This window comes from Telopea speciosissima, chromosome 6 (genome assembly GCF_018873765.1).
Source record: "Telopea speciosissima isolate NSW1024214 ecotype Mountain lineage chromosome 6, Tspe_v1, whole genome shotgun sequence".
In the NCBI taxonomy this organism is placed as follows: Eukaryota; Viridiplantae; Streptophyta; class Magnoliopsida; order Proteales; family Proteaceae; genus Telopea; species Telopea speciosissima.
This window is the reverse complement of record NC_057921.1, coordinates 67,778,510-67,789,381: the sequence shown is the minus strand read 5'-3', so window position 1 is coordinate 67,789,381 and position 10,872 is coordinate 67,778,510.

Sequence of the window (10,872 nt, the reverse complement as noted above, 5' to 3'; positions counted from 1 at the left end):
TTATTATCAGTTCGTGTCTTTAGTAACGTCCGAAGTTGCTGCCCTCCATCTTTACTTTTAAGCATGATCTGGTGTTTTTGAAGATTGACAGGAAAATTCCACTTTGTGTGATTGATTTGATTCTTCCTTTGTTTGAAGATCGAGTCTTCCCTTATTAGAAATCAAGTTTTGTAATTATTGGAGAACATCTGTCATCGTTACCTAGCTGCTGTTTTTGGATTGCGGTTGATGTTATCTATTGTCCACTTTTGTTCGTTGTTGATGGTTTGACACAACATTTTATCTACTGATGTTGCTGATGTTGATGTGCTTGGGCTGATATTTCTACTGGTTCACTGAAGTCTACTATTCAAGACTGGTGTTGAGTTTGATTTTCTGTTCTTTTTAGTCCAAGCTGGAGCCTTTCTTTTGATATTTGTATACTCCAACTTAAGGGGGAGTGTTGAGAAGTGTACCACGATAAGGGGACTGTCCTAATTGTGGTTGAGTCCATTACGGTTTCCTTTATTGTTTTTTGTCTTTAATTGTTAGGAGTTAGGAGTCAGTTTCCTAGTCTAAGTTAGTTATCTATTTTAGATTAGGTTTAGTTTCCTTTTCCTTTTATGATTGTAAAGGTTTTATTATAAATAAGATACTTGAGGGAGGAAGCAAACTAATACATACGGCTCCTCCCCTTGCAGCTACTCTTCTCCTCTTCTTTCTTATCTCTTTTCTCCTCTCTAAGGTTACTGGTTACAGGTCCTAGGTTTTCTACAACAACCATGCGTCAATTACAAAAGAAAGTACACCTTACAGCCTGACCTGGCATATAACCAGAGTTAAGAGAGATCTAAAATGAAAAATAAAAATAACTTGTGAACAGAGAAATACTTCATAGTTAGCAGCAGTCTTTTTCTGAAGGTAATCCATGACTTGACCTCAACATCAGTCATGGTGAACAGCGAACTAGGAACTGGCATACCATCCACAGTGAAGGCGTATATCAAAGATTCTTGCTTTTAGTTTTTTTTTTTTTATAATTTTCTAATCTATACTTTTGGACAAGTGAAGAAGAATAAGTAGTTTCATTTAATTCCTTTCCTAGGCTATGTTTGTTTCCAGGTAAAAGCCATATTAAAGGAAAATTATCAACTAAATTCAGTATAAAAGAATGATTTTACTAGAAAAGTTTCCTTATACTCAGATTGTACCTGGAAAAAAAAGAGAGGCTGAAGAACATTCAGCTAAAAAGTTTTGCTGAAAAATTACATGATAACCAAAAAGTTGGGGGGAAAAACATCAGAAAGGATTGTCCAATCTCCAAGGCTAGCACAAACACCAAATAATCAACTACCACACAGATTTCTTTAAAAAATTAGAACCATATAACCAAGTTAAAAGAAATTCAAAATAAAAATGAGAAGAACTTGTGAACTAGGAAAATATTCACAGTTAGTAGTCTTCTTTTCAAGGTAATTAATGGAATAAGAAACAATGAAAGTTAGGTTACACTATCCCACCCACAAGCAGAATCGCAGGCCTCAACCAGCACGATATTAAACACAAATAACCACCTATCTAGGGTTCAGATCAACCCCAAACTTCTACCAGGTATAATCAACTATTAAAACTTCAAATCCTCAAAGTTAGATAAAGATCCAACAGCTGGATTCAAAGTTATTGACAGGAGAATGAAAATAGTAACTATTTCCAGAATTAGAAACATTGCTGTAACTTCACATCAACACAGCAGATCATCATCAAACTAACATCATATTGATGCAGATAAGTCACCTAAAGGGCGTATTTTAGTGGAAATAAGCCTTGGGTTGGGTTATGTAGGTGTTGTTGGGTCTTTTATCACATGGGTTTTCTTTGTAATGGACCCACTTTAATGGGCCTAAAATATGGGAAGAAAGTAGGAAAACGAGATTTACTTCATTAGTTTAGTTAGAGTCTTGTTTCGAGTCAGTTTCTTTTATTATTCTAGTTTCCTAGTCAGTTTATGTTACCTTATTAGTTAAGGATTGGGTTAGGCCTTTCCTTTTCAGTGTTTGAGTTTTCTATATAAGTTTGTAAGGGGCTACTGCACACGAATTTGATTAATGAGATTGAGGGGAAAAAAAATAGTTTTGTGCTTTGCTTTGAGAGAGAGTATGGTGAGAGGTCGTGGGTGAGAGACCTGAGTCTCAAAGAGATTCCCCTATCTTCTTCTTCCCTTCTTCGATTTCTCGTTTTTCATTTTATTGTTCTGAAATTTCCTGCAAATCTGAGAACTTATCGAAGTATTTACTGTTGCTGGACCTGAAGTTTGTGATCCTCTTGTGGATTGGTTATCACTTGTGATTGGTCTACATTACAATATTACATATTGTCACACCCCGACCCGGTTCATAAGGGCCAAGTGTGACTGGATGTCTCTGACATCCAACCAATCCCCCAGGATCGCAAGTGTAATACCCTATTTACAAACATATAGCACAAATACAGTAATCAGAGGCAGCGAAAATCTATTTAAATAATAGAGGTAACATCAGTAGTAAGAGAAGTCTAAGTGATATTTCATTTATATAAAGGATAAAACTTGTGATACAACTATATAGTTCTCAAAAGTACCACAAGATAAAACTATACAAGAACCATAATATAACTATACAAAAATGTTATAAACACAAAAGAGTGGGGAGATAGCCTGAACTGTCAGGCCAAGATCAAGAGAATGCGCAATCGTCACGTGCGCACGAAGCATCGTGCACTTCATACTCCAGCGCCGCAAATCCACCACCAAAAGTAACCGAATCATTTGAAAAATAAGGATATCCACAGGGGTGAGCTCCACTGAGCCCAGTAAGGGAAACACACAAGCAAGTGTAAATAGTCCATGATGAATGACCTAGAACTAGGAATGCTTCTAACAACAGTACTAAGTCTCATGAGATATAAGTGCTACTGTAATAGAATACTAGCCTCAGTCCCGGAAACACATAACCAAACGTCGGTCACCTGAGCAAAAGCATTCTACTATGGTGGAAACCCGCCAGTTCCGGAATGAACACATCGGACCTCAGCAGACCCCCAATGACTAACCCTACTGTTTATTCCCACAGCGGAGTACACACGCTAACATGGGACAGTGAATGGCATTCCGGAATTTACCCTTCGAACCTACCACGGGTTATCCAACACCTCAACCCCTGTTGGTAAGGGTCGTAGCACTAGGTTCATGCCAATCCTAACCATATGCATACTATTATGCTGACATATGAATCATAATAGATAATACAGCAATTCTATCCAACAACATCATCATCATTATAAATTCCAAAAATCAAGTAATAAATGCAAATGCAACATGGAAATGCAACCTAAAATCATGCACATCTAATGCAAAGAAGTTAAAGCTAACAAAAATACATGATCAGTGTTATTAATATGATGCATGACATGGCAACCATAAGAAACCGAAATTAAATATCACAAACACGCTGAAATTAAAGTCAAAATCCCCTTACCTGATACGATTGACTAGCCTAGGACAGGAAAACTCTAGTAATCCAGACAAGAATAAAAATAGTCCTAAAATAACAGAAAATATCACATATTAGGGTCAGGAAATAAGCTCAAGTCAAACCTAAGCATTGAGGGGCATTTTGGTCCAAAAATGTTGAACCGGATTCAGAGGGCAGATTTGGGGGTTTTTTCTAATTGCATGGATCTTCACATACATGGGTCCAATTTCACTTTTTGGACAATTTCTAAGGTGGGTCAATATAAATTTCAGCTTAATTCCAAAAACCACAATTAATTTGGGGGTTTGGCCAATTATCCCTAATTAGCAACCTAGGGTTTAGTTAATTGGACAATTCAGCTGTGAATTGGGTTACTACAAGTAATTCACAGGTCACAACCACACTTGAACCAATGTTTGACTCAAAAATAGGTTTACATTTGCAGAATTTCTATTATTAAAGCTAATGGCAGAATTTAGTTTAGGCATGATTTAGACTTAGGATTAGAGAAGAAAGAGATGGGAGCAGCAGGAATTTAAAGGCTTACCTAAAATCAGTAGTGAAATCAGTGTGTGGCAGCCTCAGTTTGTGCAGGAAGGACTCCAATTGCACTCCCAAGCTCCAATTCCAAGTGTAGAATCAAAGCCCCAATGTAAGGTTTACTCCTCCCTTCTTCTTCTTCTCTTTTCTCCTCTCTTCTCTAAGGTTCTAAGAGCTGGAATCGATTCTAATGTTTTAGGAATTGTGAATAGTGAATATGAGCTTGGTTATATAACTAGTTAACTAATGCTTATTTGTTTAGTCAACCAAAAATCTGTTTTCTAAATTAATTTCTTAAAAGTGATTCTAGCTAGAATTATCTCATTAATTGGCTTCTTTTAACTATAAAATGATGTCATATGACATCAAGGGAAATCCCAACTCGGGTAACTATTGGGAACTGGATTCCCCACTGGGGATGCGGGTCCCACAGAGGTAATTTACCATTCTACCCCTACAATACAACTTAAGTAGAAATACAATATATATACATATAAAATGGGATTCTCACCTATAATTCAGCCTAGAATAGAGTAACGTTTTGCAGGCTATCAATCCAGCATGCCAAGCTTATGTGTTGTCTTTCGTTAGACACCTCAGACTCATTTAAGACCAAGGTAGTTGGCTATTCGAAATGCCATTATAGACGAGTCATGTGATTGGTCTGAATTTCTTAATCGAGATAGTTCACAACATAGAGGCTAGCTTGGGCAATGAACCAGAACCTGAAACCACACAGGTTCCAAAAGTTTAAATTTATTGCGGGTTTCACATTCCCCCAACCTTATAAAAATTTTGTCCTCGAAATTGATGCACCTGGTAATCTGAACAGTTGAGGTTACTTCAACAGCATCATGACTTACACTCTAAAGTTATTTCCTGTTTTGGGTACTGTACGATCTACTGGTCGATGGCTTTTGGTGACCGGTTTCGGGTCAGACAGTATTTTAAACTGACCAAGGACACTATTCTCATTTCCAAACTCTCCTATTCTTTCTCTAAACACATAAGAATATTCAAGAGGGGGGGGTTCTAGAATATCTAAGGTAACTTGGGAACAATCCATTACAAGGCTCACTCACCATATCGACAAAGTAAGTATCTAAACCTAAAAATCCAAAGAAAATATTCTCATTCTTATTATTAATATGGTTATCATTATTTTTGTTCTTCTTATTCCTTAGTGTTCGTTTATGTTCTTCTTTTATTTAAATTCCATTCTGCACATGATATTTTCATATAATTCGATTATTATATTTTTATCAATATTTCCGAGGTTTGAGTTATAGTGTTTAAGTCTGTACAATTCTTGCTTATAGGGTTTTCCTTATGAAGACTTTCACTTCTGGTTATGCAATACCTAACTCAACTGTAGGATGCATTGGAATATTGATGGGATCCCTGCTATTCACTCCCAAATGGAGGGGACATTCGGTGACCCATTACTCCACTCATATCTATTGTTGAGCAAAGTTTTGCCACATCCTTCAGTTCCGGCTTCTTTCTGTTCTCAGTTGTTCTTGGCTTTTATTGCATTATGTTTAAAGTAAAGGAATTCAATAATTTTGGGAAGAGCTTGTTATTCTAATGCCTACAAGGTGTTTGGCAGGATGCCTAAACTAGTATTCCTAGGTCTTCCATTATGAAATCCCTAAATTTTCTTATACCTTTCAATGCTTGGATTGTTCATAAGCTTTCTTATGTGAAATTTCTTCTTATCTAGGAAGTTCTCCTTCTAATACTTTAGGTTACTTAAAATTTGACTGGGGTTTTAATGGATCCTAGGCTTTAGGTAAGCCTAGCCTAATGATATGAATTGTTAATTATTCGCTTCTACACATCTCCTATGGCTTCTTGGGTTACTTTCATAAGGGATTCAGTCATCTATTGTGCTGTACTTTCTTTGGTCTAATTTCAATGTACTTTCCATGAAATTATGTTAATTCCGTATGGTTTCTATTAAAGATTTTATTGTGCTTTATTTGGCAGTCCCATTTGATCTTTGTTAAAGTCTATATATGTTTTTATCTTTACTAAACCCCTTGCATTAGTTGTGGGATGAGTTCCCACATGTGTAGTTTTTTTTTTGGGCTTAAGGCATTCCTAAGCTATATTATACTCCTAGATCTTCTCTTTTTTTGTCACCCACAAACATAAATTCTTTCTTGGCTCTTGGCTTGAATAAGATTTTCCTCTCTGCACAAAGCACATCTGCTTTGTATGCCGTCAACCAATCCATACCAAATATGACATCAAAGTCAGTCATATCAGGCTGAATCAAAGGGGCAATCATCTCCCAGCCGGCAATCTTTACTGAACATGGTCCAGATACCGTGCTTAGTTCTATCATTGACCCTATGGGTGTGCTAACAACCAAGCCACTCGCCAACTCCTAGGCGGAATCCCCATTCTCTTTGCAAAAGACGGAGATACAAAGGAATGCGTGGCTCCAGTGTCAAACAGTGCTTATGCTGAGGATAATCAAATAAGAATGGTACTTATATGATAAAGACTAAGTGTATGCACATGCATGATATCAAACAATGAATATACTAATGATGCATAGACAAGGGTGATACCTGTAACAACTGTCTGGTTTGCCCTAGCATCATCAGCAGAGACGGAGAAAACTAGACTCTGAGGCTGGTTGCCTTGTTGTTGATAAGGGAGTATAGGTCTCTGGTTGTAATAAGACCTTGAAAAGTGGCCCGCTTGGCCACAACTGTAGCATTTGGCTTCTTGACTGGCAGCAGGTATCGATGCTTCAATAGCCCTTGTGGTGGGATTTGCATATACCGGCTTGGAGGCCGATGATTCTGAATCACTCTTTTGAGACTGAGATGGAGCTAAGCTATAATAGGAGGGCTTGGAGAACTTGTTGTATTCTCTATCTCCAAATGGTACAGACCTCTTGCCAGAACCTTGGTTTACTTGATAGGCATCTCTATGTTTATCTTTCACTCTCTTTGCCAGCTGCACTGCCTCAGAGTAACCCTGGGTGGTTCGAGTAGTCATGATGGAGGCAATTTGTGGCCTCAACCCATCCTCAAATTTCTGAGCTTTAGCTTCATCAGTGCTTAGATGAGGAGCAAAGAAGAAAAGCTCCTCGAACTTCTGTTGGTATTCCAACATTGATCTAGGTCCCTGTGTCAACTCAGCCAATTCAATCTCCTTCTTCTTCCTTACACTGGTGGGAAAGTAGTTTCCAAAGAAGGCTTGCTTGAAAATCTCCCATGTCAGAACTGGGTGGGCAGCCTCTAAGATAGGCCTAGTTGTCTCCCACTAAGCTTCTGCTTCAGACTGAAGCTTATAATCAGCACAGGTAAGCTTTTTCTCTTCGGTACAGCCTAGAAACTTAAAAGCCTTCTCCATCTCCTTAACCCATTTCACAGGCTGCAATGCATCCCTACAGATTCCACCAAGAGTAAGAGGCTGGATCTTCAGAAACCTCTCCATTAGGCGACCTTCTGCTTCATTATGTTGTGCAGGAGGGGTTGGGACAGCAGGGGCTGCAGGGACTGCCTGTGGAGTTTGTAAGGTTCTAATGATTGCTTGAAATTGATCGCCCATGGTTGTCATGAGTTGCTGCATTTGTTGTTGCTGTCTTTCCATGATAGTATCCACCAGACCAGCAACATCATGCATAGGCATATCTGGAGGGTTTTCCTGTGCACCCTTAGCTGGAAGATCATTTTGAGCAGAATTGGAGGAAGAGGTTGCATGTGCACGCCCTCTTGCATTTTGCCTCCTATAGGTGTTAGGATGTTGGCCCACCATAATGATCAACTGAGATACAAAATAACACATCAAACTATTAGCATACGCATTTAGTTTGATATAATGAAATGCACAACAGTATGAATGCAGCAAGTGACAGTAAGGTATGCTTCATCATACATTGAGGTGTCTTAAGGAAGACATTGGAGTATATCCGCCCATCTATGGAGGATACTTTCGATGCGAGTGGTATGAAATTGAAGATATTCCACCCTTCGATCAATGATAAAGAAGTCCCTAAAAGAAATATAGCATTATATATATACATTGTATATATTTTACAATTACATAAGCAATCAAATCATACACGATATGCATTATTAATAATAATAATAGTACAAGAATACATATTTTAGTATCATAAGGTATTTAATTTCTTTCTCTATTTACACTTGTTATAGTAATACATACTTTTAATATACATGTTTAACCTTATTTTATATTCTATCTATTTTATTATTTTGATATTATTGTATTATATACCTACTATTAATATTTTAAATAATATATATGTGGTATATAATATATATATATATATATATATATATATATATAGTTATTATATTATATTTTTTTTATTATTATTATTATTATTTTATTTACTGTTTTGTCCCTGCCGGATCGAACCACCAACCCAGCCATGACTTGATGACTCTTCCTAGTTTAGTTTAACTTTTAGTTGAAGCTTTTATTTCAACTTAAGTAGACTCACCTTCAGATCAAATGAGTCTAAGGAGCTGCTGTACTGTGAATTGATTGTAAATAGGAGTAGAGCACGATAGCTCTAATACCACTTAAATGTCACACCCCGGCCCGGTTCATAAGGGCCAAGTGTGACTGGATGTCTCTGACATCCAACCAATCCCCCAGGATCACAAGTGCAGTACCCTATTTACAAACATATCTCATAAATACAGTAATCAGAGGCAGTGAAAATCTATTTAAATAATAGAGGTAACATCAGTAGTAAGAGAAGTCTAAGTGATATTTCCTTTATATAAAGGATAAAGCTTGTGATACAACTATATAGTTCTCAAAAGTACCACAAGATAAAACTATACAAGAACCATAATATAACTATACAAAAGTGTTATAAACACAAAAGAGTGGGGAGATAGCCTGAACTGTCAGGCCGAGATCAAGAGAATGCGCAATCGTCATGTGCGTACAAAGCATCGTGCACTTCATACTCCAGCGCCGCAAATCCACCACCAAAAGTAATCGAATCATCTGAAAAATAAGGATATCCACAGGGGTGAGCTCCACTGAGCCCAGTAAGGGAAACACACAAGCAAGTGTAAATAGTCCATGATGAATGACCTAGAACTAAGAATGCTTCTAACAACAGTACTAAGTCTCATGAGGTATAAGTGCTACTGTAATAGAATACTAGCATCGGTCCCGGAAACACATAACCAGACGTCGGTCACCCGAGCGAAAGCATTCTACTACGGTGGAAACCCGCCAGTTCCGGAATGAACACGTCGGACCCCAGCAGACCCCCAATGACTAACCCTACTGTTTGTTCCCACAGCGGAGTACACACGCTAACATGGGACAGTGAATGGCATTCCGGAATTTACCCTTCGGACCTACCACGGGTTATCCAACACCTCAACCCCTATTGGTAAGGGTCGTAGCACTGGGTTCATGCCAATCTTAACCATATGCATACTATTATGCTGACATATGAATCATAATAGATAATACAGCAATTCTGTCCAACAACATCATCATCATTATAAATTCCAAAAATCAAGTAATAAATGCAAATGCAACCTAAAATTATGCACATCTAATGTAAAGAAGTTAAAGCTAACAAAAATACATGATCAGTGTTATTAATATGATGCATGACATGGCAACCATAAGAAACCGAAATTAAATATCACAAACACGCTGAAATTAAAGTCAAAATCCCCTTACCTGATATGATTGACTAGCCTAGGACAGGAACACTCCAGCAATCCAGACAAGAATAAAAATAGTCCTAAAATAACAAAAAATATCACATATTAGGGTCAGGAAATAAACTCAAGTCAAACCTAAGCATTGAGGGGCATTTTGGTCCAAAAATGTTGAACCGGATTCAAAGGCCAGATTTGGGGGTTTTGTTCCAATTGCATGGATCTTCACATGCATGGGTCCAATTTCACTTTTTGGACAATTTCTAAGGTGGGTCAATATAAATTTCAGCTTAATTCCAAAAACCACAATTAATTTGGGGGTTTGGCCAATTATCCCTAATTAGCAACCTAGGGTTTAGTTAATTGGACAATTCAGCCGTGAATTGGGTTACTACAAGTAATTCACAGGTCACAGCCACACCTGAACCAATATTTGACTCAAAAACAGGTTTACATTTGCAGAATTTCTATTATTAAAGCTAATGGCAGAATTTAGTTTAGGCATGATTTAGACTTAGGATTAGAGAAGAAAGAGATGGGAGCAGTAGGAATTTAAAGGCTTTCCTGAAATCAGTAGTGAAATCAGTGTGTGGCAGCCTCAGTTTGTGCAGGAAGGACTCCAATTGCACTCCCAAGCTCCAATTCCAAGTGTAGAATCAAAGCCCCAAGGTAAGGTTTACTCCTCCCTTCTTCTTCTTCTCTTTTCTCCTTTCTTCTCTAAGGTTCTAAGAGCTGGAATCGATTCTAATGTTTTAGGAATTGTGAATAGTGAATATGAGCTTGGTTATATAACTAGTTAACTAAGGCTTGTTGTAAGTACCGTGGTCCTCGGGACGAGGGTTCCTCAGCCCTTATGGTATATGGCGACGTAGGGTTTTGGGAGATATATGTGTGTGTGTATATGGATATGGATAATATTGTCAATGTATAATATTAATAAATAGGGGATTGGGATCATGCATTAAAATATGCTAATGTAATGTGAAGTCACCACCTAGGGTTAGGGCCTAGGACCCATTAAGTGTAGCCCTATCCGTTGTGAGCGGAATCGGGCTACGTGACTCCATATGGTCCGACCAAAGGTTCGGGTAAGGGGTCAGGTTACGAGTGTGGGAAGGTGTTAGGCACCCACCTCGCCCGGCCGAAGCCGGTCTCTCTGT